Source organism: Protopterus annectens, chromosome 5.part0, assembly GCF_019279795.1.
Source record: "Protopterus annectens isolate FY-2018-M chromosome 5.part0, PAN1.0, whole genome shotgun sequence".
Lineage (NCBI taxonomy): Eukaryota > Metazoa > Chordata > Ceratodontiformes > Protopteridae > Protopterus > Protopterus annectens.
The window spans coordinates 1,290,936,039-1,290,962,979 of NC_056735.1; the positions used below are offsets into that span (position 1 = coordinate 1,290,936,039).

Sequence of the window (26,941 nt, forward strand, 5' to 3'; positions counted from 1 at the left end):
ATAGAGGTTCAAGTCGCACTAAATAGAATCAGCTATCAGATTATTGTGTGCTGTATGACCCCATCTATATTTCCTGAAAAATCATATAAGATTCCTAAATATTCTTAATTAACTCATCATGCTATTATCCATTATAACTGTACATAAGGATAAATTAGGAAACCCATTCTACCAATTTAGGATATATAATTAAGAATGTGCATAATCAAGAATTTCCTGGACAAATTACTATGGAACATATTAATGGATAGAATTATTGTCAAGTCCCCCTCTGACAACAGGTACTCAAACAGTAACTTACTCTTGTCAATAACTTGTGTGCAAAAACATGCAGTTCAAACTTGACACTAAATGGTGCAACATTGTTGCATGCAGTGTGCAACCTCCAGCTCCAGTTATAGTGCAGATAACACAACACTTCAAAAGAGAAAGTAGTGAGAGATGTAGGTACTTGGGTGGTTTGCTCCCTTATGTTTGACCATCCATAACAAGAAAGTAATACAGCTGATTTATGGCTTAAGAAAACACGATTCCAATTTAAATAAACAAAAGACAGAGTGACAAGCCTGAAATACATGGGTCATTTTGTAACATCAAAGGGATTTAAGCCTGATTTGAAAAAGGTCAGCAGTAGTAAAATTCCAAAACTGGAAGGGAAACTAGCATCACGGGGATTTCTAGGAGGGATGCAGTATCTTGCAAAGTTTGTACCCAATATGTCTGAAATAACATTGCCTCTAACTAAGAAAGCTGTTAAAGTGAGACATAGTCTGGGAATGGAACTGTGAGCGGTATGAGTTTTGAAATATTCAAGAAACTAGTTAAAGAAGCGCCAGCACTAAAATACTATGATATGGATAAGCCAGTTGTATTGCAAGTTGATATCAAAATGGTATTCAGTTGATTATGAGTTCAAAACATTTACTAATGCACAAGAATACTCATTTAAGAAAGGAATTGTTAACATAGTCTATTTGTGTGATTTTCTATTAATACATGTATGGTTAAAAAAATGAAAACAGACCATAATTCCTTTCAAAACATTTTTAGAAAGTTTTTTTGAAGGCACTTTTGAGATTGTAGAGGATATTACTTAATCTACGGAGATGTCATGTGAAGCTGAAACAGACCAGGCAAGGAATTACTCATATCAGATATGCTGTGTCTGGCATGTTTACCAGAGTGGCATGAAGAATTGTTAAAATAAAATTTAGAATGTTTGTGTATTATTGTAGTTTTCAGAGGCAAAAATAAATTCATAATAATTCCAGAAATGTTCTGGTATTAACTTAGAAGTACAGTTACTGAAATAAGTGACAGTAAGTGGTTGCCTGAGGAAAAGAAACCATAACTTCAAAAATAAATTATTTCTTATTTTTTAAGGAGAAAGTACATTTTTGTACAAAGTACCTCAGAGACTGTAACGGATGTTACTTAAGCTGGAGAAGTGTGTCCTGAAAGTGAAGGTGAAATTCAGACAAAATATTTGGAGCTTTTCTCCCCAGGCCTCTGTTGAAAATGGGCTCCTACTTAAATGGACTTTCCTGGTAATCAAATGTCAACAATTAAAGGACTAAATAAATAAGAAAGAACTCCAACTATCTGATATATTGAGTAGAGCAAACTTATCAAAACAACACAAAAAATTTGTAGAAGAACTAGAGAATCCTTGAGTTATACTGCAGTTACTGATTTTAGAAGAAAACGTTAGAACTCCAGAGATGTACTTGCATTACCTTAAAATTAAGTTGTTAAAAGTTTATGTGATGGTACGGGATTAGTGTTTGCATGTGACTTGGGTAAGGATAAAGATCCAGTCTTATTTTCATTCAAAGGAAGAAGTAATTTGTGTTCAAGTTTAATATTCAACGCTGACAAAATAGTATTTTCCAATCGTCTAAAAAGACAGGTGCTTGACAGGATATTTATGGCACACCTGTGAACAGCAAGCAAAGGGTAAAGAAAGAGCAAGAGCTGTAATGTACTGGCTAGGAATGCTGACTTAAATAGGCTAAGCAGCACAGGAGTGCACCATTTAAAATTTATGTCATAAAAATCCAAAGGAAGAAATAGCAGCTTACATATTATCAGGTCATCCATGGGGTCAAACAAGCACAAATCTGTCCCAGATAAGAGAATATGTGTATCACATATGTGTAGATTACTAATCTGTGTACCTTGACATAATCAAACTGTCAGTACAAAAAGCACAACTATGACCAATGCATTGCATTTTGTATTATGGAAACTAAGAATATCTGATGTATCTAACTTTGGTCCACAATGCAAATGTAAGGAATTAAAAAAAAAAAAGTGCTTGAATGGGAATTTAGGCATATAATGTAGAGTCCACATTATCTGGACAAACAGTGAAACATGGGAATATTCCTTGCAGTGATTCATTCTGTCAGCATCCCAGTTATTAATGGCAGAATTTTAATTACCTACTTCAGTCATGCTACTAATTTATGTATTCTATTTATTTTATTTTAGATTTGATTACTGGGAGGGTCTGACTGGACATGTGTCCTTTTTCAGCAGAGGCCTCGGAAGAAAAGCTCCACATATAACACCAACTAATAAATTACATTTTACAGATACAGAAGCTTGACACTGTACATTTTGCATCTAATAAAAGCTAGGACAATAAGATTTTAAACTGTACCTCAACAAAGGTGGAAGCACATATGGTATACTACATTTTGCATCTAATAAAACTATGACAATAAAATTTCAAACTGTACATCAACAAAAGTGGAGGCAAACATGGTACACAACAGAGGTATAAAGATAAAAACACTTAAAGCTGTACAATCAAAACAACATTCAGTATGGGGTCTACTTCTAATGACCGAAACCCCGATTCGCCGACAGTGAAATAACCGACGCCAGAAAACCGACAACACACAAACCCGACAACGCGAAACACCGAACACCATAACACCGACACACTACACGTAAACAACACAGTACACTACAACACATATCCACTAGCCCTAACCCAAACCCTAACCCTAAGGTCCGACACTACCGCACACTCTCCCTACCTGCACCCTAACCCTAACTCACTTACACACCGAACCCCAAGCTCGACACTACCGCACTCTCCCTACCTGCACCCTAACCCTAACTCACTTACACACCCCAAACCCCAAGCTCCGACACTACCGCACACTCACCTATCACACACCCTAACCCTACATCCCTGAGTATTGCACACTTACCTGTCCGCTCCCTACTCCTAAATCCCTCACTATCGCATACTTACCAGGTCGCGCTTACACATTCCCCTTGTCGGTCTTCCGTCTGTCGGGATCCGAGCGTGTCGGTCAACTGCGTTGTCGGTCGTTTCGTGTCGGTTATTTCACTGTCGGCGAATCGGCGTTTCGGTCATTAGAAGGAGACCCTCAGTATGATATAGTATTGTAAAACTATAAAGTGTACATCAGATGTCAATTCTTAGTAGAAGGAGTGACAGCTGAGTGGAAGAGAGAGGAATAAGGAATGAGACTTAGCGGAAAAACTGATACTTAAGAGAAAGAGAGAGGAATGAGGCTTGCCCAGATACAGGGAGGTCAGCTGCCTAAAAGTAAAGAAAGAATGTTTGCCGTAGGAGTGGAAGATGGAGAATGGAACTATTCTAGCCTAGGGAGTCACAATTACAAATCCAATTGGCTTGTAGGTACATTTCTAGAGATTTCTTAAACAGAGTTAAGGACTTAATGGCTGATATGTTAGTGGACAAGGAGTAGCTTTTATTGGTGATGAAATTAGAATAGAGGGAGGTTCCTGCAGAATTGCTGGCTTTAGTGACTTGCAGGAAAGGTTTGTTGTTGGAGCATAGGACCCTTGTACTGGAGTAAGAATGTATAATGTTTTGTAATACAGGGGGTTTCTCGGAGTAGTAAAGAATCTTATGGATTAGTATAAGCTGATTGTAAAGGAGAAGTTGGGGAAGCTCAAGCCAATTAAGTTGTTTAAGGATTGAGCAGTGGTGTGTTTGATGTGGGCTTTTGGTGGCAAATTTTGTTGTAGCAGGCATCAAGTTAGGCTATATCTGATTTTGAGAGATTTGTGAGGATAGGCGAGGCATATAGAAGTGTAGAGATGAGATGTGTTTGTGCAATTTTAGCCCTGGTGCTGTTTGTAAGGAATTGTTTATTTCTATATAGTCCCCCTAATATTTTGATGTGCTTTCTTTATCGTGAGTGAGATGTGTGTGTCAAATTTCATGTCGCAATGTATTTCATCTCCCAGGAGAGAGAGTTGTTTTTTTTGTTAGAAAGGATAGTGAACGTGGGTATGGGGGTGGAGTGATTAGTAGGTTGGAATATGAGAACTTTTGTTTTACTGGGGTTTATTATTAGTTGAGAGTTGGTAAGCCATTCTTTCACAGAAAGGAAAGTTGCCTGTGTTTGTAATTGAAGTTCCTGAGGGAAAGGAGAGGAACAGATTAGTATAGTGATCAGCACATTGGATGACTGAGGCATGAAGAGAAGATGTTTGGAGCTTGTTAGTGAAGATAGAAAAAAGTAAAGTGCAAAGGATGGAGCCTTGAGGAATACCCAGTGTTACTGGTAAAAAGAGGAAGAGTTCTTGCCTTCACTGTACTGCGTGTCGTCTACCTGTTAAATAACTCTGAAAGCAAGTCATGGTAGGTTTGCTGAGATTTAGTTATGAGAGGGATTAGATAAGTGTTGTGGTTAACCATATCAAATGCCTTGGAAAGGTTGAGAAAGGTAGCAGAGACTTAATTGCCATTATTTCTGTGGTTACTATACGAGTAAATGACATGAGGGCTGTTGTAGTGCTGTGATGTGCTGAAGCCATGTTAGTGTTTGTGAGAAGGTTGTGGGCCTTTAGATAATCCATGATTTGTGTGTGTATGCACCTCTCTAGTATTTTGGACAAAGGTGAGGGTATTGCTGTGGACCGATACTTGGTTAACTGTTTTGAATTACCCCCTTTGTGGAGGGGAATAATGTGAGAAATTTTTCAGATTTTGGGGACTTGATTTTTGGTTATTGAACGATTAATAAGAACAGACACAGGGTATGCAATGGCGACGGCAGCTATTAAAAATTCTTCTGGTAGTTTATCAGCGGCTAAGGTGGTAGGTTTTAGTTTCTTAATAAGTCTTTTAATTGTATCAGTAGAGACAGGTTGGAAGGTAAAACCCTTATTTTTAATATGGTACTTTGGTGTTTGGTTGTAGGATGAAAAACTTTGAGAGTTAGCTAGAGCAAGAATGGATTTGGTGAAGAATTTGTTGAAATGATTGGCAATACTGAGTGAGGTATCAGTTGTGTTTGGAGGGGGAGTACCTGATTTTCCAGGAAGCAGAATGTTGTTAATGGCTTCCCCAAACTCTTGGGGGTTATTTTAATATTTAGTTTGTATGCAGTGGTAGTTAATTTTGTCCCTTTGGACAGTTTGTGTGTAGTGGTAGTTAATTTTGTGCCTTTGGATGCATTTCTTTGACTTATTACAGAGTTTGAGATATACCTGTTTGTCTGTAAGGGACTGAGTTTTGTGGCAGTTGGCCCAGGCTTTATCTCTGGATTTCAGCAAAGATGTAGTCTCTTTGCTCATCCAGGGAGCATAGATGGATCCTGATAGTTGTGGGAGGGGCCAGGAGCCAGACACTGATGATGAATGAAAGAAAAGCAATCAGTACAAGCAGTGCTGGTGCATAGGAGAGTTGGGAGGAGAAAAGGTATCAAATATGCTGCTTATAAGGGAGACTTATGAATACTGAATGTTATATTCAGATACTGGAAGCTGGAGAACCACAGATAACACAATCTTATAAATGTACAGAGATGAGAAAAAGCCAAAGTTTACAGTGCAACTAATAGTGCTGTGGAATATAAATGGAGGGAGAGGTAGTTGTAAGGGTATGATAGTTAATAAGAAGTTAAATAGGGGCAACAAGGTTTGATGAGATGGAGCTTGAAAGAAGGGGGTTTCGAGGTGGATGCGTGGGAGGAGGAAAGGTGATGTGCATACTGCTAATAGGAGCAAAGAAACCCAACCACTACTGATACAGATACAGTTAAAATATACTTTAGTGGTCTGAGAATGGTATTAACTTGCTGGGGTCTGCAAACGTTGTTGGTAGCTTTTGCTTGGGCAGTGGAATAAGGCTGACGGTGACTAAGATCTGCAAGAGCCTTAGGCCAGAGAGGAAAACAGAAGGTAAGGACTTGTGTAGGGAAACTTAGAAAAAATGATTTGAGTTTAGCCAGGACAAGAAAATGAAGATGGGGAGGTAGGAGAGATGGGAAACAACATGAGATATGTGAAAAAGGGAATATAAGAACAGTGTGCAAGGTACAGACAGTAGTAGTACAGTCAGTAAGAAATTTTACATTAGGATGTAACTAAGACAGTTAACAGTGCAAGTAATCAGAAAATAGCTTATTTCCTCATTGGTCGAAATAATACTTGAAAAATCAGTAAAAAGCAAAGGAACCATTTGAAGAAATCAGATAAAATTACATTGTCCTACTTCTAGGTTAGAGAGAGAGAAAAAAAAGAAAAAGTACAAAAAGCCAATATAAAGGTTGCAGGTTGAAGCCAAAGTGGTTGTTAAAGCAATGAGCCAAGGTTTGTATTATTCATGGGGAAAATGGAGGTATATATTTTAGGAACTGATGACATCTGTATAAGATAAACATGTTAAAGTTGAAGAGTGGAAAAGCACCCAGGACTGGCACAACCAGTACTGCTGCAGAAAAGTGTAGTTTGTGAGAATTGTGATAGCAAAGGGTTGCAGTGAAATGCTATTCCAGCTGTGTCTCCAAAAAACATTTCAAAGCAGTAAGAACTGTCCAAAAACAAAGATCAAATATCCAGGAAGAATAGTCCTATTCAATAATTTATGTTTGGTAGGATTTGGAAGCCACTGTAGAAAACAGCCATAGACTACAATATTGAACTTGTGGACCTACCTCTCTGCAGGACCCCTGTTAGCACTTGTTCCTGGGTCCATACCCCAGCCGATCTCATATTAGCACTCATTCCTAGGTACAGACTAGTTGGACAATTCAAAATTCAAGATGTTTAGACATTGTGATCATCAGCATTTTGGACTTCCGATATTATATTCTCAGAAATATGATATTCAAAATTGTGATAGTAAACCGAAAATACATTGCAAATATGGAAACATTTTTGTCAAACACTGTTGAGTGCAGCAGTTTTACTTGTGTTAAATGAAGTTATTATAATTCTAATTAATTCAGTACTAAGAGGGAGAGCTATAAAACATGCAGATTTTAATTTTTTTGTGTCTATCTCTAATTATAAGTTCATAGGTTCATAGGAGATTACTAGGGTAGCGGCCCTAGAGCCCTTACAAGCCTAGCCATGTTAATCCAGTGTTCCCCCAATTTGCCTTGGTTAGATGGACATAATTCACAGAGTGAGTCTATAATCAACACTGACTACCCCTGTCCATGAGGGACATGAGTGCCACCCCTGGGTTGAATTTGCCATCACCCATCAATTTGTCTAGGTTGCTCTTGAATAGGGCAAGTGAGGAGCTCTGCTTCATGTGACTTGGAAACTTTTTCCAGAGAAGCAGCAATCACATGGGAGATATATCTATCTCTTCAGCATGTTCTGTTTATGTCACAGGCTAGGTTAAGGTTTCTAGAGCAAATGACTGTTGTGCCATTTGACTTGCAGATGTGCAGCATTTCCGTCAGGGCAGGGTAGGAGGCTGCCCTGTAGGCCAGGTACAAGTCACCTCTCAACAGACTATAAGATGCCGAGAACATTGACAGGGCCTTCAGTCTATCCACGAAGTCATAGGTTTGAAGGTCCTATATTTTCTTGGTGAGAAACTTCTGTAGTGTCTCTAGCTTCTGCATTTGTCCGGTGAGGTAAATGCAAAAGGAAGCATTGTACTCTATTACTGGTCCAATGAGGGTTTGAGTACAGTGGAGTTATAATATCCTTAGAATGTTGTATTCAGATACTGGAAGGTGGAGATCCACAGTCGTATGTGTTCACTGAGATGTGGATGTGATGCCTTTACTTATGAGATGCAGAACATAGAAGGCTTTCCTTACCATTGTGGAGACTTGGTGGTCAAAGTTCAGATTGCTATCGACCTATGTTCCCAGATCTCGCACTGCTGGGTTTGAACCTAGGAAGGTGCTGTCACTGTTGTAATTAGCAAGGAATTCCACTTTGCCAAAGGGGATAACAGTGCACTTCTTTGCATTTCGTTTTAGACCGTGACTTTGGTACCTGTCATTTGTCTGTGCTACCCCTCCTGTAATATGTTAACATCAATGGGGGACTTAATGATTGCACCCAGTTTGCAATCATCAGTGAACTTGATAAGCCAAAGGCCCATCTACTTTAGCCTGGACTTACAAGATATAGATTCCAAACAGTAAAGGGCCCAGCGCACATCCTTGTGGTTTGCCACTGGTGACAGGTCTACTGGTAGAGGTAGGGTCAATAACTTTGGCAGTGTGTGCTCTGTTGGTGAGCCAATTGGCTACCCATCTAATGAAGTAAGGGTTGATCTGCAGCTGGGAGAGTTTCTCAATGATACCTGAGTGGTGGATTGTGTCAAAAGCCTTGGCTAGGTCAAGATAGGTATTATGCACCGTCTTACCTTCATCCAGGGCTTTAGTGACTTTATTAAAGTTTAATAAACATGATCTCCCTTAAAGCCAAGCTCAGTTGGGTCTAGAATTTGAAGGTCATCTGGCCTTGTTGATAAGTTCTATGGTGATTCTTTCTGTGGCCTTGCAAATTAGGCTGGTTAGACTTGTGGGTCTACAGTTCCCTAGGTCAGTTGATGACCCCCTTTGTGCAAAAGGATTACTGTTGCTGTTCTCCACTCTGCTGGAACAAAGCCAGTTATCCAGCTATGGTTAAAGAGAATGCCAAGTAGTTCCTGTTTTAGATTGCTTAGTAAGCAATCTGGAATGTTATTTGGAGAGAACAGATATGACCTGATCTCTAGAAATACTAGGCAGAGGACTGGTGTTGGGCATGCTTTGGGGTATGGCTGGTGAGAACAGTGGGGGTGAAGTTTGCACCAAATCTGTCAGCTAGCAGGTTGGCAGGTCAGCAATTTCCTCCGGTATGGTATGATTGGTGCCATCCACTACCAGTTCAGCACATAGTTGGGCATTCTGTTTTAGATTTTGGATGTAGTTAAAAAATGCCTTATGATTATCCTCAGCTAGGAATGCTATTTTAGCTTTTAGTTCACTTTAGAGGACCTTACAAGATTTCCGATTTGCTTGTTCAAGCTGTGGAGAGAATTCTTCCCCTGCTGAAGTCAGTTCCCTCTTGTTCTTAGACATCAATTTCTTCCTGATCTAACCTCTTTATACTTGAGGTCTGCCAGGGTGGCTTGTTTTTTTTTTTTTTTTTGGGGAGGAGCTGGTTTTGATCCGGTCAGGTAGAGTTGAGTATATACAGTTGTTTAAGTGTTTATACAGGGCATTTGCATACACCTCTGCATAGGAGTCATTGTTGTCTGTGATTGCGGAGAGTATAAAACTTTTTATGCCATGACTTAATAGGATGTAGTTTGCTTTGGGAAAGTTTTAGTTTTTTTCCTACTGTTAGGGTGTCAGGCTCAGTAGTTACTTCAAATAACACTGATTTATAAACCAAATAAAAACCAATACCACAAGCAAATGAATGGTCTTGAGCAAAAAACAATAAAGTAAAATAAGCATAAAATAAAATAGTTGCTCAAGATCACTACCAGGCAGTTAATACTTGTAAACCACATTGTTAATGGTACGAAAAAAAGTTAATAAAAATGACAGTAAAGTTCAAGTCTCTTCAGACCAAATCTTGCAACGTAGTTACTACCACGATAGTAGCGGTAATTCACAGCACATTAAAAGTCTTTTGAGACCTCAGTGAAAAAATGCTCCAGACTAGTATCACAAAAAATTCCTTTAAGATGTTAACTGGTTACCAGGAGTCTCTTCAGACCACATATAATATCACCTTCAGGTTCAGAAACTCAAAAATCATTCATAGATACTGGATAGAACAAATTCCTTTATTGACATATGTCCGGTAAGCGCTTTCGCCAAGCGGCTTTTTCAAACCATGAAAAATACAAAGTTACAAGAAACACCTTATATTGTTTCACCATAATTAGTTAATAAGCATAATCAACAATCAATTAACTAAATAAAGAAATATACCAAACATATATAAAAGCATTAAATTAAAAAAACACCATCAAAATGCATAATAAAAACTATATATTTATAAGTGCATTATATAAAAAAGCATTATGTAAAATTATCTATGGCGAATTTTCCTATTCTTAAGAACTAATCTTAATGGAACCTTGTCATTAAGACCAGGGGGAGAATGTGCTTGTAACCTAATTATCCAACTAGTTTCTTTTTGTTCAGTATGATTTCTAAGGTCACCACCTCTCATACTAGGTACATTAACATAAATAACTGAAAATTTAAATGTATGTGGATCATCATTTTCTAGAACATGTTTTGAAAGTGCATTAATATTAGATTTAATTCGAATTTGGTATAAATGCTCTTATTCTGTCCTTAAGCCTTCTGTCTGTTTTACCGACATAACAGGCAGGGCAGGACGAGCATGTAGCAAGATAAACTACATGTTCTGTATCACAGTTGGCATTAACACTAAAACTAAACAGTTTTGATGTAATAGGATGTATGAACATATTAGTAACACATATATAGGGGCAAAAATTACATTTATTACATGATTTAGTGCCCATGTAATCATTATTTTCAAGAGGGGGTTCATGACTAGAATGACATAAAAGTCTATGCAAGTTCTTTTTATTTTTAAGGAGAAACTGTGGATATTCGCCAACAATTTCCTTAATAACCGGATGAACTGTTAAAACATTCCAATGTTTATATAAAATCTCTCTAGTTTGATGAAAATCTTGTGTATAAAACAGTGAAATTCTTTGTTGTTTCATATTATCCACGTGTAACAGTCTTAGCAGCTTTATAATATTCATTACCTTGTTCTGAAAAAATAGGACATGCCTTATCAAGTCTAAGATTCTCAGTGTACTGGAAACCAGCATCAATTTCATTTGTTCTATATTTTCTATTTACTAATCTTTCATGTAAATTCCCAATTCTGTCTCAAAATTAATCTGGACAGGATTTAACCTAGATGCACGAATTGCTTGTCCCTTAATAACGTTGGTAAATACATAACTAGGGTGCATACTATGCCTATGTAGCAGAGTATTTTTATAGCACGATTTCCTTTGAACACCTGTATTGTTTACCATTACTTAAACGTTGGATGGATATATCCAGGAAAGCAAAATTATGTGTAGATACTGTCATTGTAAATTTTAAAAAGCATGTAAGTGAATTTACTTGTTCAAAAAAATCATTTAATTATCCCTCACTCCCAGTCTAAAGAAAAAACAAATCATTGACAAAATGTCTATAGAATCTGACGTATTTCTTATAATCAATCAACGGAAAAAGTTTTTGTTCCTCCCGTGCAGCCATAACTAGGTTGGCATAGCTATTGGCACAAGATGTGCCCATAGCTACGCCATCCCTTTGTAAAAACAAATCTTGATTAAAAGAGAATATATTATTCTCTAGCACTACTTCCAGTAACAAGCAAATGAAATCTATTCTAGTGGGTAACATGTCTGTATGCTTAATCAGATACCGCTGAACACTTTCTAAACCCAGCCCATTAGGAATGTTCATAAAAAGGGACTTAACATCCATTGTAACTAGTAAGAAGGGGTAATTATCCGGAATCATGATTGTCCCTTGATAAAGGTCTAACAAAAATTGTCCTGGTCTTAAAGTTTTCTCAATTAAAATCGATAACGGTTCAGTGACCCATCCTCTGCCTGCTACAATTGGCCTCATTGGAGGATTTAATGGGTCCTTATGAACCTTGGGTAAACCCTGTATAGTAGGAATTGTTGGATTTTCAATCCATAAGAATTCATACATTTCAGTTGTAACTATCCCATTTTTAAGCAAGTCATCTAAGGTGTAATAAACCCTTAAAATATGTGCTTGGACCTCTTGTACACTAATAGAGCTGTAAAACACAGTATTGTTTAACATTTCCTTCATACATCCATCATAAGCATCTCTGTCTAACACTACAACTGGGCCGCTCTTATCTGCAGGTCTAATTGAAATATTTCTATCATTTTTAAGATTGTTTAAAGCTCTTCTTTGTTTAGTAGTTAAATTACCTTTTCTAGAACAAGAGAAAGACTTATCTGCTAAAGAGTAAATATCTTTCTCAACAATTTTGCAGAACGCATCCACTAATGGATGCAAATTAGGTACAAAAACACTGGGTTTACGAAATTGTACCAACTGTGCATCCCTGACATCATTATTGAATAATACTTTCAATTGTAAATTACGTGCAAATAACTTGATATCTAATGTAGTATCCACTATGTTACTTTTAGTAGAAGGTATAAATGATAATCCTTTATTTAAGACTTCTAATTCATATTTGTCTAATTTTATTTATTTTTATTTTATTTTACATTTGTTAACCGGGCTAGTCAAGCTGGAGATATTTCCATTTTCAGTAGAGGCCCAGGGAGATAAGCTCCACATACTTAATAATAATATAGAAAAAAAAAAAAAGCAATCAGAGGCAACGCCGCATACATTAGGAAGGAATTAACGTAACATTTTGAAGTAAACCATCGGGTTAAAAATGTGGAAGATAACATTTACATAACATTTGTTGGCAGAGTAGTAATGTAAAGGAAGAGAGAGAAGATAGGTTATAGGCTAATAGTAGAATATTAGTCAGGGTTACAGCAAGGGCATAACCATTGTAGTTTTAGGTGATTTTTAAGATTAAGTTTGAAGAGGGGAAAAGAGGAAATAGAGGTTAGGTTGGGTGGCAGCATGTTCCATTGCTTACCTGTGGTGGTGGAGAATAAGGAGTCACCAGCTAAGTTGTTAGATTTGGGTATATAAGCTAGGAGTTTATTAGAGGAGCGTAGGGAATGAAGATTATTATAGGGTGTTATAAGATTGTTTAGTGTAGGTGTGTTGTTAGGAAGGTAGAAGATTTTGTGAGCAGTAGTTAGTTGAGAGAGTAGCAGCATTTTGCAGTTCAAGCCAGTCTAGCTGATGTAGGTTAATGCAGTGATGGGTTCTGTAGGGCTTACCAGTTACAAACCTTGCAATACTGTTGTAGGCTTTGGTAAGTTTGTTGAGATTGTTTTGCTTTAAATTGGTGTAAATGGGAGAAGCATAGAGGAGGGTAGAGAGTAAATGAGAGTGGGCAACGGTAGTTCTTGCTTTTGGGGTGAGGAAGGGTCTTATCCTATACAAGGAGCCTAATTTTCTGTTAACGGACTTAATGGTGTTATTAATATGATTGTCAAAAGTGAGTTTATTGTCTATTGTAACTCCTAATAACTTACAGGTCAGATCAGGTGATATAAGGGTTCCATTACTAGCTAGGATGGAGAAGTGTATGGGAGGTGTCTTGTTGTTAGGAGTAATCAGAAGTAATTTGGTTTTTTTGGCATTCAAGAGTAAGCACCGGTTTTGGAACCAAGTTTCTACTATGGAGAAGATAGTTTGGCTTAGAGATTTCAGCTCAGGAAGAGACTTTGCAGAACAGATGATAGTAGAATCATCAGCATACTGTATGCAGGTGGATTGAGGAATAGCTACATGAAGATCATTTATGAACAGAGAGAAGAGAAGGGGTCCTAAAATAGAGCCTTGAGGAACTCCTAGTAAAACAGGGAGATATGAAGACAAGTGATTTTGCCACAAAACAGCTTGTTTTCGGTTGCTGAGGTAAGACTTGAACCAAAGGATAGAATTAGAATCCAGAGAGAGGGATTGTAGGGTATTTATAAGTAGGGAGTGATTGACCATATCAAAGGCTTTTGACAGGTCAATGAAGAGTGCAGATGAGAGGTAGTTATTGTTCGGTTGGTGTTAATAGTATTGGTGAAAGATAGAAGGGCAGTGGTGGTGCTGTGAAAGGGTCTAAAGCCATGTTGGCAGCTGGCCAGGATGTTATTTTTAGTAAGGTAGTCTATTAGCTGATGATGGATACATTTCTCCATGATCTTAGCTAAGGGTGAGAGTAGTGCTATGGGCCTATAGTTGGAGTACTCATTAGAGTTGCCTCCTTTATGTAAGGGAATGATGTGTGAGATTTTCCAAAGATTAGGGATAGTGCTTTCAGAAATGGTACGGTTAATGAGAATAGCTACAGGATGAGCAATTGCTCTGGATGCAAGTTGAAGGTATTCAGCTGGAAGGTTGTCATCAGAGGGTGTACAGGGTTTTAGCTTATGAATTAGTTTCTGGATAAAGGAGATTGAGATGGGTTTTATCTTGAAAGTAGGAAGATTGTCATGTTGGGAATTAGGTAGGTTAGTGTTTGTAGAAGTTAGATGTGTGGCCAGGGTTTGAATGGTCTCTGTAAAGTAGGTATTGAAGGCATTGGCAATTTCTAGATTGTTTTTGTTATCTGACTCTAGGGGTGGAGGGGTACTAGAATGGCCGGGCTGAAGAAGGTTATTAATGGCAGTCCAAAATTTTTGTGGATTCTTAGTGTGAGACTGTTGAAGTTTACTGTAATAGGCTTGTTTGTCAGAGAGTATGGCTTTTTTAGTAGTATTACGTAGTTGTCTAAAGTTCAGGTGTTCTGAGACATCTCTAGTTGCTCTCCATTTAGCCCAGGATTTGTTTCTTATAAGTATTTTTTGTTTTGTGTCTTTTGAGAGCCAGGGAGCAGATTTGAACTTTATCCTGATAGATCTTTTGGGTGCATGGGTATCAAGTATTGTTAAGAATTTGTGGTTAAAGTAGCTGACAGCTTCGTCTAGTGGGAGGATTTTTAGGGGGTTCCAGTTGCAGGCATTTAGTTCCATTTGAAATAAGTCAGGATTAAAATGTTTTTTGGTTCTGGCAGTAATAAACTTGGGAGGTTTGTTTATGTCGTTTTTATGCCTGATGATATACGTGGGCAAATGGTCGCTGATATCATCTGGCAGGGTTCCTACTTGATAATTTTCTCTTTGTTTATTGACTAGAATCCAGTCTAGGATGGTCTCTTTGTTGTTAGGTTTGTTGATTCTAGTAGTGGTGGTAATAGTTTGTTTAAAGTTATGTAGGTTGATGTAAGAAGAGGGATTATCATTGTTGATACTATACCAGTCAGTGTTGAGGTCTCCTAGAATAATAGTTTCTTGTGGGTAGGTTGAGGAAATCCAGGACAGGGTATCTTCTATATTAGTAATGTTATGGCCAGGGGGTAGGTAGATGCAGAATATATATATAGCTTTGTTGGAGTTGATTTGAAATTTAGAGATCAAGATTTCAGCTGAGTTATCTTGGGTTGGGGTATGGGGTATAGGGGATATAAGAAGATTGTTTTTAAAGAGTAAGGCCACTCCACCTCCTTTACATTTTAATCTGTCATTTCTTAGTATGTTATATCCTGGTGGGGTAATTTCATTGTCAGATGTTGTAGGTTTTAACCAAGTTTCTGTGAGGCAGAAAATATCAAATGAGTAAGTACTGAGAAGGGCATGGAGATGAGTTATTTTATTATTTAAGCTTGAATGTTAAGATGTCCAATTTTAAGGAGTTAGGAAAATTAAGTAGGGTATCAGGAGTTGGGTGGAGAATGTGTAGTAGATGAAAAGTTAGGTTTAGGTGGGCCAGGGTTAGGGTGGATGTCACCAGCTTGTAAGGAGGAATATTTGAGAGCAAGTATGTGGCTGTGATTAAGGATGGGTGGGATTTTTAATTTTTTTGCTACAAGGTGATTCAGTTTTATGGGAGTAAGTCCGTGATATTTAGCTTGTAGGTAGTTGGAGGTGGAGGTGATATTGATGTGGGCTTGGGCTAGTGAGTTGTTAAGGGTAAGTGTTTGTTTTTGTGAGTAGTTATGCAGGTAGAGGTTTTTTGTTTCAAATAAGGTGATTAGATAAGTGGTAGTAAGGACTACTGCAAATGAAGTTGAGTATAGCCATTTGTAGGGTGTGTCTGGAAATAGTTATCATGATTCAATGTGAGTAGAGGTATTAGATTTGGAGCTAGAATATAAATAGGCAAAATATCAAAAGTAGAGAGACTTGGTGTGAGGTTATGTCACAGTGCCTGAAGTGGAAAGGAGTGTAGAGCAGGTGACCCTGTGGAGGGAAAGAGAGTATTTGAGAGCAGATGTTGGGATTCTATGTGAAGTGGTAAAGGTTAGTTTATGAGGTAGAGTATAGTAGAGATTGGAGAGTAGTAAGTGAAAAGCTGTGTTAAGTTAGGTTAGTGGAAGTGGTAAAGAGTGTACATGCAAATGGAATGTAATAGATAGGAACTAATACTAGGTAGGGTAAGAACTAAGAGTGTAGTGTATTGAGTATGAGATCTACAGTGGAAATGTGAGGGTGGAGTAAGCTATTGCTGGATGGGTGTGTTTGGATAAGAGTAGTTGGTGTCAAGTTGTAATTGGGTGTTAGAAAAGAGGGGTGTGGTCATAGAAGTATAAGGGTAGGACCACTGGGGGTGGGTGGGAATTGGGGGTAGGGTAGGGGAGCGGAGTGAGCCCGCAGGGCGAACGGAGCGGGTAGAAACAGAGAAAGAAAAGAGCAGGAGTGGAAACAATCAGTCAAGATATAAGAGAGACTAAGTAGTGTAAGTTTGGAAGGGTGAGTTAGTGAAGTCTGGGGAGAGAGTAAGGGGATACTCTGAGTTACAATTCTGGAGGGCAGAACAAACTGCAAGGGGAAGTATGTACCTAAAAGAATATATTAGTATTACAGTCTGAAAGAGCTAACAGTTGGTACAGAATTGGACAGGAGAAAACTAGAGCGTTGGATGCTGGTAAGCCGCTGGCAGACACGAGGCAGGGCCCTATCCTAGACCACATACAAACACCACACAGAAGTTTGCAAGATAGAGGTGTAAATACATACAGCAGTCTTTAGGCAGACTTTGTGTGCTTCAGAAGGTTTGTTAGGATACAAAAACGCCGTGATAGCTTCAAAAGTTGGGAGTTTCACAGGGCAGGAACCACACCAGGTGAGCAAAGGCACACACACAGCAACAGAGGACAGGCTGATATCTAAGGATTAAAAAGGTAATACTGTTAGGTGCTAGATTAAATATTAATTATGTAAGTTTAAATCTAGTTTTATAGTAGGAGTATAACAGTTGGAAAAAAAAAGGAACAAAAAGCGAAAAGAAGGGAGACAGCTTGAGTAGGCTTATCCAGGAAAGTGCAAGAGAGGAGAGTAGGAGTATAGAGGGAGACTAAGAGAGGTGGAAAGCGGAGTGGTAGTGGAGAAAGGAATAGAAAGAAAACAATATGTAGGATATAGCAGGAGGAGAGAAACTCAGAAATGTAGGCTCAAATAACCCTAGATAAACATTGTGATAAAGTGCAAGTAGGAAAACAATATAGCTGAGTATTAAAAAGTAAGGCAACAAGCTACAATATATCCAAGAAGGCAGCAAGCAATTCAAGCAAATTACAATCTTATAGTGAGGGTTAAACCTCAGCATTAACAACTAATGTAGCTAGGTAATGGTTGTAATTTAAAAACCACGCTCAAGGTTATCACAAGTAAAAACCGGCTTCAATTCAGGTCACAGTGGCTAACATAAGACAAGCCGCGTATACAGTTTTACATGAGGTAACAACCTGGTATAAAAATACAAAGTAATATAACATAACTGGAGAATGTATAACTGGATCAAGAACATGAAATAGTAGTACAGGTAGTATAAGGCTGTCGCTACCTTGTAAAGCTCAGTTTACCTCATGAATGTAAATCGGGAAAGACAGGAATTCATGTATCACAATGGAAACAAAAAAGTAGCGACTGCAATTGTAACCATAATCTCAGTAATATATCAAATGTAATTCATGAATATCACCAGAAAAAACTAGTGTTAAGGTAATGCACTTAAAACAGAGAGTAGCGACTGCACTTGTAACCACAATCACTAAATATTAAGGTAATACACATTAAACAAAGAGTAGCGACTGCAGTTGTATCCACATTCACAATCATATACCCTGATTGACACAGGAAATAACTAGGTAAAAGCGGTATATATATATATATAAGGCAAATGAAAGATACAGTAGCGACTAGGGATTAGACCATAGTCACAATATTATCGCTAGTGTAATGTACTATTATGGCCATGAAAAACAGGACTCTAGGTAACCTGCTTAAAACAAAAGGTAGCGACTGTGTTTGTAGCCTAAATTATCATACTGTGGCATACGCAACTGCATATAGAAATATAAGCGTAGCTGTAGATACAAAGACACAGAAACGATTAGATACAGGAATACATGTGTAACAATGGAAACAAAAAAGTAGCGACTACAATTCTAACTATTATCTCAATATTATATCATGACCTGTGACACTTACATTGATACAAGGTGATCAGGGATGTAGACACTCGCCTGTGAGCAAGCCAGCAGCTCGTTTGGGGGCAGAAGATGTGCTCTGGGGAAGGTGAATTTTAAAAATGGCGCCACTCGCAATTGGGACGCTATATAGATGTCAGGGCGGGAAAAAGAGGAGTAAGGAGCGGGGGGGGGCAGTGATTCCGAGAAGGTAAGTGGTGGGAGAGGGGCGGAGCCAGCTAAGAGGGCAGTCGTACAATGAGGTAGGGAAAAAGATCGTACAGGTAGAGATATGCAGACGGGTTAATGGGACCAAGCGTATGGATATGAGATCTACCTAGACAAGCCTAGGTAATTATATGTAGGTACAGGTAGAATGTGGTGACCCCAAAGTGTAAGGTAGTACAATCTGGGCTTCTTAGAGGGAGATCTAGGGAGTTCAGAAGAGACCAAAAGGGAAAGACCTAGGAAATTAGGTGGCAAATATAGAAACGAGAAAGTGTAAAGGATGAGGAAAAGAAAAAAGGTAGTAGTAGTAGAAACAGAGAAAGAAAAGAGCAGGAGTGGAAACAATCAGTCAAGATATAAGAGAGACTAAGTAGTGTAAGTTTGGAAAGGTGAGTTAGTGAAGTCTGGGGAGAGAGTAAGGGGATACTCTGAGTTACAATTCTGGAGGGCAGAACAAACTGCAAGGGGAAGTATGTACCTAAAAGAATATATTAGTATTACAGTCTGAAAGAGCTAACAGTTGGTACAGAATTGGACAGGAGAAAACTAGAGCGTTGGATGCTGGTAAGCCGCTGGCAGACACGAGGCAGGGCCCTATCCTAGACCACATACAAACACCACACAAAAGTTTGCAAGATAGAGGTGTAAATACATACAGCAGTCTTTAGGCAGACTTTAAGTGTGCTTCAGAAGGTTTGTTAGGGTCCAAAAACGCCGTGATAGCTTCAAAAGTTGGGAGTTTCACAGGGCAGGAACCACACCAGGTGAGCAAAGGCACACACACAGCAACAGAGGACAGGCTGATATCTAAGGATTAAAAAGGTAATACTGTTAGGTGCTAGATTAAATATTAATTATGTAAGTTTAAATCTAGTTTTATAGTAGGAGTATAACAGTTGGAAAAAAAAAGGAACAAAAAGCGAAAAGAAGGGAGACAGCTTGAGCAGGCTTATCCAGGAAAGTGCAAGAGAGGAGAGTAGGAGTATAGAGGGAGACTAAGAGAGGTGGAAAGCGGAGTGGTAGTGGAGAAAGGAATAGAAAGAAAACAATATGTAGGATATAGCAGGAGGAGAGAAACTCAGAAATGTAGGCTCAAATAACCCTAGATAAACATTGTGATAAAGTGCAAGTAGGAAAACAATATAGCTGAGTATTAAAAAGTAAGGCAACAAGCTACAATATATCCAAGAAGGCAGCAAGCAATTCAAGCAAATTACAATCTTATAGTGAGGGTTAAACCTCAGCATTAACAACTAATGTAGCTAGGTAATGGTTGTAATTTAAAAACCACGCTCAAGGTTATCACAAGTAAAAACCGGCTTCAATTCAGGTCACAGTGGCTAACATAAGACAAGCCGCGTATACAGTTTTACATGAGGTAACAACCTGGTATAAAAATACAAAGTAATATAACATAACAGGAGAATGTATAACTGGATCAAGAACATGAAATAGTAGTACAGGTAGTATAAGGCTGTCGCTACCTTGTAAAGCTCAGTTTACCTCATGAATGTAAATCGGGAAAGACAGGAATTCATGTATCACAATGGAAACAAAAAAGTAGCGACTGCAATTGTAACCATAATCTCAGTAATATATCAAATGTAGTTCATGAATATCACCAGAAAAAACTAGTGTTAAGGTAATGCACTTAAAACAAAGAGTAGCGACTGCACTTGTAACCACAATCGACTACAGTTGAAACCACAATCACTAAATATTAAGGTAATACACATTAAACAAAGAGTAGCGACTGCAGTTGTATCCACATTCACAATCATATACCCTGATTGACACAGGAAATAACTAGGTAAAAGCGGTATATATATAAGGCAAATGAAAGATACAGTAGCGACTAGAGATTAGACCATAGTCACAATATTATCGCTAGTGTAACGTACTATTATGGCCATGAAAAACAGGACTCTAGGTAACCTGCTTAAAACAAAAGGTAGCGACTGTGTTTGTAGCCTAAATTATCATACTGTGGCATACGCAACTGCATATAGAAATATAAGCGTAGCTGTAGATACAAAGACACAGAAATGATTAGATACAGGAATACATGTGTAACAATGGAAACAAAAAAGTAGCGACTACAATTCTATCTATTATCTCAATATTATATCATGACCTGTGACACTTACATTGATACAAGGTGATCAGGGATGTAGACACTCGCCTGTGAGCAAGCCAGCAGCTCGTTTGGGGGCAGAAGATGTGCGCTGGGGAAGGTGAATTTTAAAAATGGCGCCACCCGCAATTGGGACGCTATATAGATGTCAGGGCGGGAAAAAGAGGAGTAAGGAGCGGGGGGGGGCAGTGATTCCGAGAAGGTAAGTGGTGGGAGAGGGGCGGAGCCAGCTAAGAGGGCAGTCGTACAATGAGGTAGGGAAAAAGATAGTACAGGTAGAGATATGCAGACGGGTTAATGGGACCAAGCGTATGGATATGAGATCTACCTAGACAAGCCTAGGTAATTATATGTAGGTACAGGTAGAATGTGGTGACCCCAAAGTGTAAGGTAGTACAATCTGGGCTTCTTAGAGGGAGATCTAGGGAGTTCAGAAGAGACCAAAAGGGAAAGACCTAGGAAATTAGGAGGCAAATATAGAAATGAGAAAGTGTAAAGGATGAGGAAAAGAAAAAAGGTAGTAGTAGTAGAAACAGAGAAAGGAAAGAGCAGGAGTGGAAACAATCAGTCAAGATATAAGAGAGACTAAGTAGTGTAAGTTTGGAAGGGTGAGTTAGTGAAGTCTGGGGAGAGAGTAAGGGGATACTCTGAGTTACAATTCTGGAGGGCAGAACAAACTGCAAGGGGAAGTATGTACCTAAAAGAATATATTAGTATTACAGTCTGAAAGAGCTAACAGTTGGTACAGAATTGGACAGGAGAAAACTAGAGCGTTGGATGCTGGTAAGCCGCTGGCAGACACGAGGCAGGGCCCTATCCTAGACCACATACAAACACCACACAAAAGTTTGCAAGATAGAGGTGTAAATACATACAGCAGTCTTTAGGCAGACTTTAAGTGTGCTTCAGAAGGTTTGTTAGGGTCCAAAAATGCTGTGATAGCTTCAAAAGTTGGGAGTTTCACAGGGCAGGAACCACACCAGGTGAGCAAAGGCACACACACAGCAACAGAGGACAGGCTGATATCTAAGGATTAAAAAGGTAATACTGTTAGGTGCTAGATTAAATATTAATTATGTAAGTTTAAATCTAGTTTTATAGTAGGAGTATAACAGTTGGAAAAAAAAAAGGAACAAAAAGCGAAAAGAAGGGAGACAGCTTGAGTAGGCTTATCCAGGAAAGTGCAAGAGAGGAGAGTAGGAGTATAGAGGGAGACTAAGAGAGGTGGAAAGCGGAGTGGTAGTGGAGAAAGGAAAAGAAAGAAAACAATATGTAGGATATAGCAGGAGGAGAGAAACTCAGAAATGTAGGCTCAAATAACCCTAGATAAACATTGTGATAAAGTGCAAGTAGGAAAACAATATAGCTGAGTATTAAAAAGTAAGGCAACAAGCTACAATATATCCAAGAAGGCAGCAAGCAATTCAAGCAAATTACAATCTTATAGTGAGGGTTAAACCTCAGCATTAACAACTAATGTAGCTAGGTAATGGTTGTAATTTAAAAACCACGCTCAAGGTTATCACAAGTAAAAACCGGCTTCAATTCAGGTCACAGTGGCTAACATAAGACAAGCCGCGTATACAGTTTTACATGAGGTAACAACCTGGTATAAAAATACAAAGTAATATAACATAACAGGAGAATGTATAACTGGATCAAGAACATGAAATAGTAGTACAGGTAGTATAAGGCTGTCGCTACCTTGTAAAGCTCAGTTTACCTCATGAATGTAAATCGGGAAAGACAGGAATTCATGTATCACAATGGAAACAAAAAAGTAGCGACTGCAATTGTAACCATAATCTCAGTAATATATCAAATGTAGTTCATGAATATCACCAGAAAAAACTAGTGTTAAGGTAATGCACTTAAAACAAAGAGTAGCGACTGCACTTGTAACCACAATCGACTACAGTTGAAACCACAATCACTAAATATTAAGGTAATACACATTAAACAAAGAGTAGCGACTGCAGTTTTATCCACATTCACAATCATATACCCTGATTGACACAGGAAATAACTAGGTAAAAGCGGTATATATATAAGGCAAATGAAAGATACAGTAGCGACTAGGGATTAGACCATAGTCACAATATTATCGCTAGTGTAACGTACTATTATGGCCATGAAAAACAGGACTCTAGGTAACCTGCTTCAAACAAAAGGTAGCGACTGTGTTTGTAGCCTAAATTATCATACTGTGGCATACGCAACTGCATATAGAAATATAAGCGTAGCTGTAGATACAAAGACACAGAAATGATTAGATACAGGAATACATGTGTAACAATGGAAACAAAAAAGTAGCGACTACAATTCTAACTATTATCTCAATATTATATCATGACCTGTGACACTTACATTGATACAAGGTGATCAGGGATGTAGACACTCGCCTGTGAGCAAGCCAGCTGTTCGTTTGGGGGCAGAAGATGTGTGCTGGGGAAGGTGAATTTTAAAAATGGCGCCACCCGCAATTGGGACGCTATATAGATGTCAGGGCGGGAAAAAGAGGAGTAAGGAGCGGGGGGGAGGGGCAGTGATTCCGAGAAGGTAAGTGGTGGGAGAGGGGCGGAGCCAGCTAAGAGGGCAGTCGTACAATGAGGTAGGGAAAAAGATAGTACAGGTAGAGATATGCAGACGGGTTAATGGGACCAAGCATATGGATATGAGATCTACCTAGACAAGCCTAGGTAATTATATGTAGGTACAGGTAGAATGTGGTGACCCCAAAGTGTAAGGTAGTACAATCTGGGCTTCTTAGAGGGAGATCTAGGGAGTTCAGAAGAGACCAAAAGGGAAAGACCTAGGAAATTAGGAGGCAAATATAGAAACGAGAAAGTGTAAAGGATGAGGAAAAGAAAAAAGGTAGTAGTAGTAGAAACAGAGAAAGAAAAGAGCAGGAGTGGAAACAATCAGTCAAGATATAAGAGAGACTAAGTAGTGTAAGTTTGGAAGGGTGAGTTAGTGAAGTCTGGGGAGAGAGTAAGGGGATACTCTGAGTTACAATTCTGGAGGGCAGAACAAACTGCAAGGGGAAGTATGTACCTAAAAGAATATATTAGTATTACAGTCTGAAAGAGCTAACAGTTGGTACAGAATTGGACAGGAGAAAACTAGAGCGTTGGATGCTGGTAAGCCGCTGGCAGACACGAGGCAGGGCCCTATCCTAGACCACATACAAACACCACACAAAAGTTTGCAAGATAGAGGTGTAAATACATACAGCAGTCTTTAGGCAGACTTTAAGTGTGCTTCAGAAGGTTTGTTAGGGTCCAAAAACGCTGTGATAGCTTCAAAAGTTGGGAGTTTCACAGGGCAGGAACCACACCAGGTGAGCAAAGGCACACACACAGCAACAGAGGACAGGCTGATATCTAAGGATTAAAAAGGTAATACTGTTAGGTGCTAGATTAAATATTAATTATGTAAGTTTAAATCTAGTTTTATAGTAGGAGTATAACAGTTGGAAAAAAAAAGGAACAAAAAGCGAAAAGAAGGGAGACAGCTTGAGTAGGCTTATCCAGGAAAGTGCAAGAGAGGAGAGTAGGAGTACAGAGGGAGACTAAGAGAGGTGGAAAGCGGAGTGGTAGTGGAGAAAGGAAAAGAAAGAAAACAATATGTAGGATATAGCTGGAGGAGAGAAACTCAGAAATGTAGGCTCAAATAACCCTAGATAAACATTGTGATAAAGTGCAAGTAGGAAAACAATATAGCTGAGTATTAAAAAGTAAGGCAACAAGGTACAATATATACAAGAAGGCAGCAAGCAATTCAAGCAAATAACAATCTTATAGTGAGGGTTAAACCTCAGCATTAACAACTAATTTAGCTAGGTAATGGTTGTAATTTAAAAACCACGCTCAAGGTTATCACAAGTAAAAACCGGCTTCAATTCAGGTCACAGTGGCTAACATAAGACAAGCCGCGTATACAGTTTTACATGAGGTAACAACCTGGTATAAAAATACAAAGTAATATAACATAACAGGAGAATGTATAACTGGATCAAGAACATGAAATAGTGGTACAGGTAGTATAAGGCTGTCGCTACCTTGTAAAGCTCAGTTTACCTCATGAATGTAAATCGGGAAAGACAGGAATTCATGTATCACAATGGAAACAAAAAAGTAGCGACTGCAATTGTAACCATAATCTCAGTAATATATCAAATGTAGTTCATGAATATCACCAGAAAAAACTAGTGTTAAGGTAATGCACTTGAAACAAAGAGTAGCGACTGCACTTGTAACCACAATCGACTACAGTTGAAACCACAATCACTAAATATTAAGGTAATACACATTAAACAAAGAGTAGCGACTGCAGTTGTATCCACATTCACAATCATATACCCTGATTGACACAGGAAAGAACTAGGTAAAAGCGGTATATATATAAGGCAAATGAAAGATACAGTAGCAACTAGGGATTAGACCATAGTCACAATATTATCGCTAGTGTAACGTACTATTATGGCCATGAAAAACAGGACTCTAGGTAACCTGCTTAAAACAAAAGGTAGCGACTGTGTTTGTAGCCTAAATTATCATACTGTGGCATACGCAACTGCATATAGAAATATAAGCGTAGCTGTAGATACAAAGACACAGAAACGATTAGATACAGGAATACATGTGTAACAATGGAAACAAAAAAGTAGCGACTACAATTCTAACTATTATCTCAATATTATATCATGACCTGTGACACTTACATTGATACAAGGTGATCAGGGATGTAGACACTCGCCTGTGAGCAAGCCAGCAGCTCGTTTGGGGGCAGAAGATGTGTGCTGGGGAAGGTGAATTTTAAAAATGGTGCCACTCGCAATTGGGACGCTATATAGATGTCAGGGCGGGAAAAAGAGGAGTAAGGAGCTGGGGGGGAGGGGCAGTGATTCCGAGAAGGTAAGTGGTGGGAGAGGGGCGGAGCCAGCTAAGAGGGCAGTCGTACAATGAGGTAGGGAAAAAGATAGTACAGGTAGAGATATGCAGACGGGTTAATGGGACCAAGCATATGGATATGAGATCTACCTAGACAAGCCTAGGTAATTATATGTAGGTACAGGTAGAATGTGGTGACCCCAAAGTGTAAGGTAGTACAATCTGGGCTTCTTAGAGGGAGATCTAGGGAGTTCAGAAGAGACCAAAAGGGAAAGACATAGGAAATTAGGAGGCAAATATAGAAACGAGAAAGTGTAAAGGATGAGGAAAAGAAAAAAGGTAGTAGTAGTAGAAACAGAGAAAGAAAAGAGCAGGAGTGGAAACAATCAGTCAAGATATAAGAGAGACTAAGTAGTGTAAGTTTGGAAGGGTGAGTTAGTGAAGTCTGGGGAGAGAGTAAGGGGATACTCTGAGTTACAATTCTGGAGGGCAGAACAAACTGCAAGGGGAAGTATGTACCTAAAAGAATATATTAGTATTACAGTCTGAAAGAGCTAACAGTTGGTACAGAATTGGACAGGAGAAAACTAGAGCGTTGGATGCTGGTAAGCCGCTGGCAGACACGAGGCAGGGCCCTGTCCTAGACCACATACAAACACCACACAAAAGTTTGCAAGATAGAGGTGTAAATACATACAGCAGTCTTTAGGCAGACTTTAAGTGTGCTTCAGAAGGTTTGTTAGGGTCCAAAAACGCCGTGATAGCTTCAAAAGTTGGGAGTTTCACAGGGCAGGAACCACACCAGGTGAGCAAAGGCACACACACAGCAACAGAGGACAGGCTGATATAGCAGTCTTTAGGCAGACTTTTAGTGTGCTTCAGAAGGTTTGTTAGGGTCCAAAAACGCCATGATAGCTTCAAAAGTTGGGAGTTTCACAGGGCAGGAACCACACCAGGTGAGCAAAGGCACACACACAGCAACAGAGGACAGGCTGATATAGCAGTCTTTAGGCAGACTTTAAGTGTGCTTCAGAAGGTTTGTTAGGGTCCAAAAACGCCGTGATAGCTTCAAAAGTTGGGAGTTTCACAGGGCAGGAACCACACCAGGTGAGCAAAGGCACACACACAGCAACAGAGGACAGGCTGATATAGCAGTCTTTAGGCAGACTTTAAGTGTGCTTCAGAAGGTTTGTTAGGGTCCAAAAATGCCGTGATAGCTTCAAAAGTTGGGAGTTTCACAGGGCAGGAACCACACCAGGTGAGCAAAGGCACA

General features: G+C 38.9%; 1 protein-coding gene and 1 long non-coding RNA gene across 2 annotated transcripts in view; one reads left to right on the forward strand and one right to left on the reverse strand.

The window, feature by feature from the left end:
- The window catches only part of LOC122802355, a 941,782-nt gene that overhangs the window by 26,854 nt on the left and 887,987 nt on the right, over positions 1-26,941 (forward strand). The gene's annotated exons all lie outside the window — the stretch shown is intronic.
- Positions 17,037-26,508, reverse strand: LOC122801626. Its single transcript, XR_006364770.1, has 5 exons — positions 26,366-26,508; positions 24,009-24,159; positions 21,652-21,802; positions 19,299-19,449; positions 17,037-17,112 (listed from the first exon to the last, which is right to left on the reverse strand). It is a non-coding gene; the product is annotated as an uncharacterized LOC122801626 (long non-coding RNA).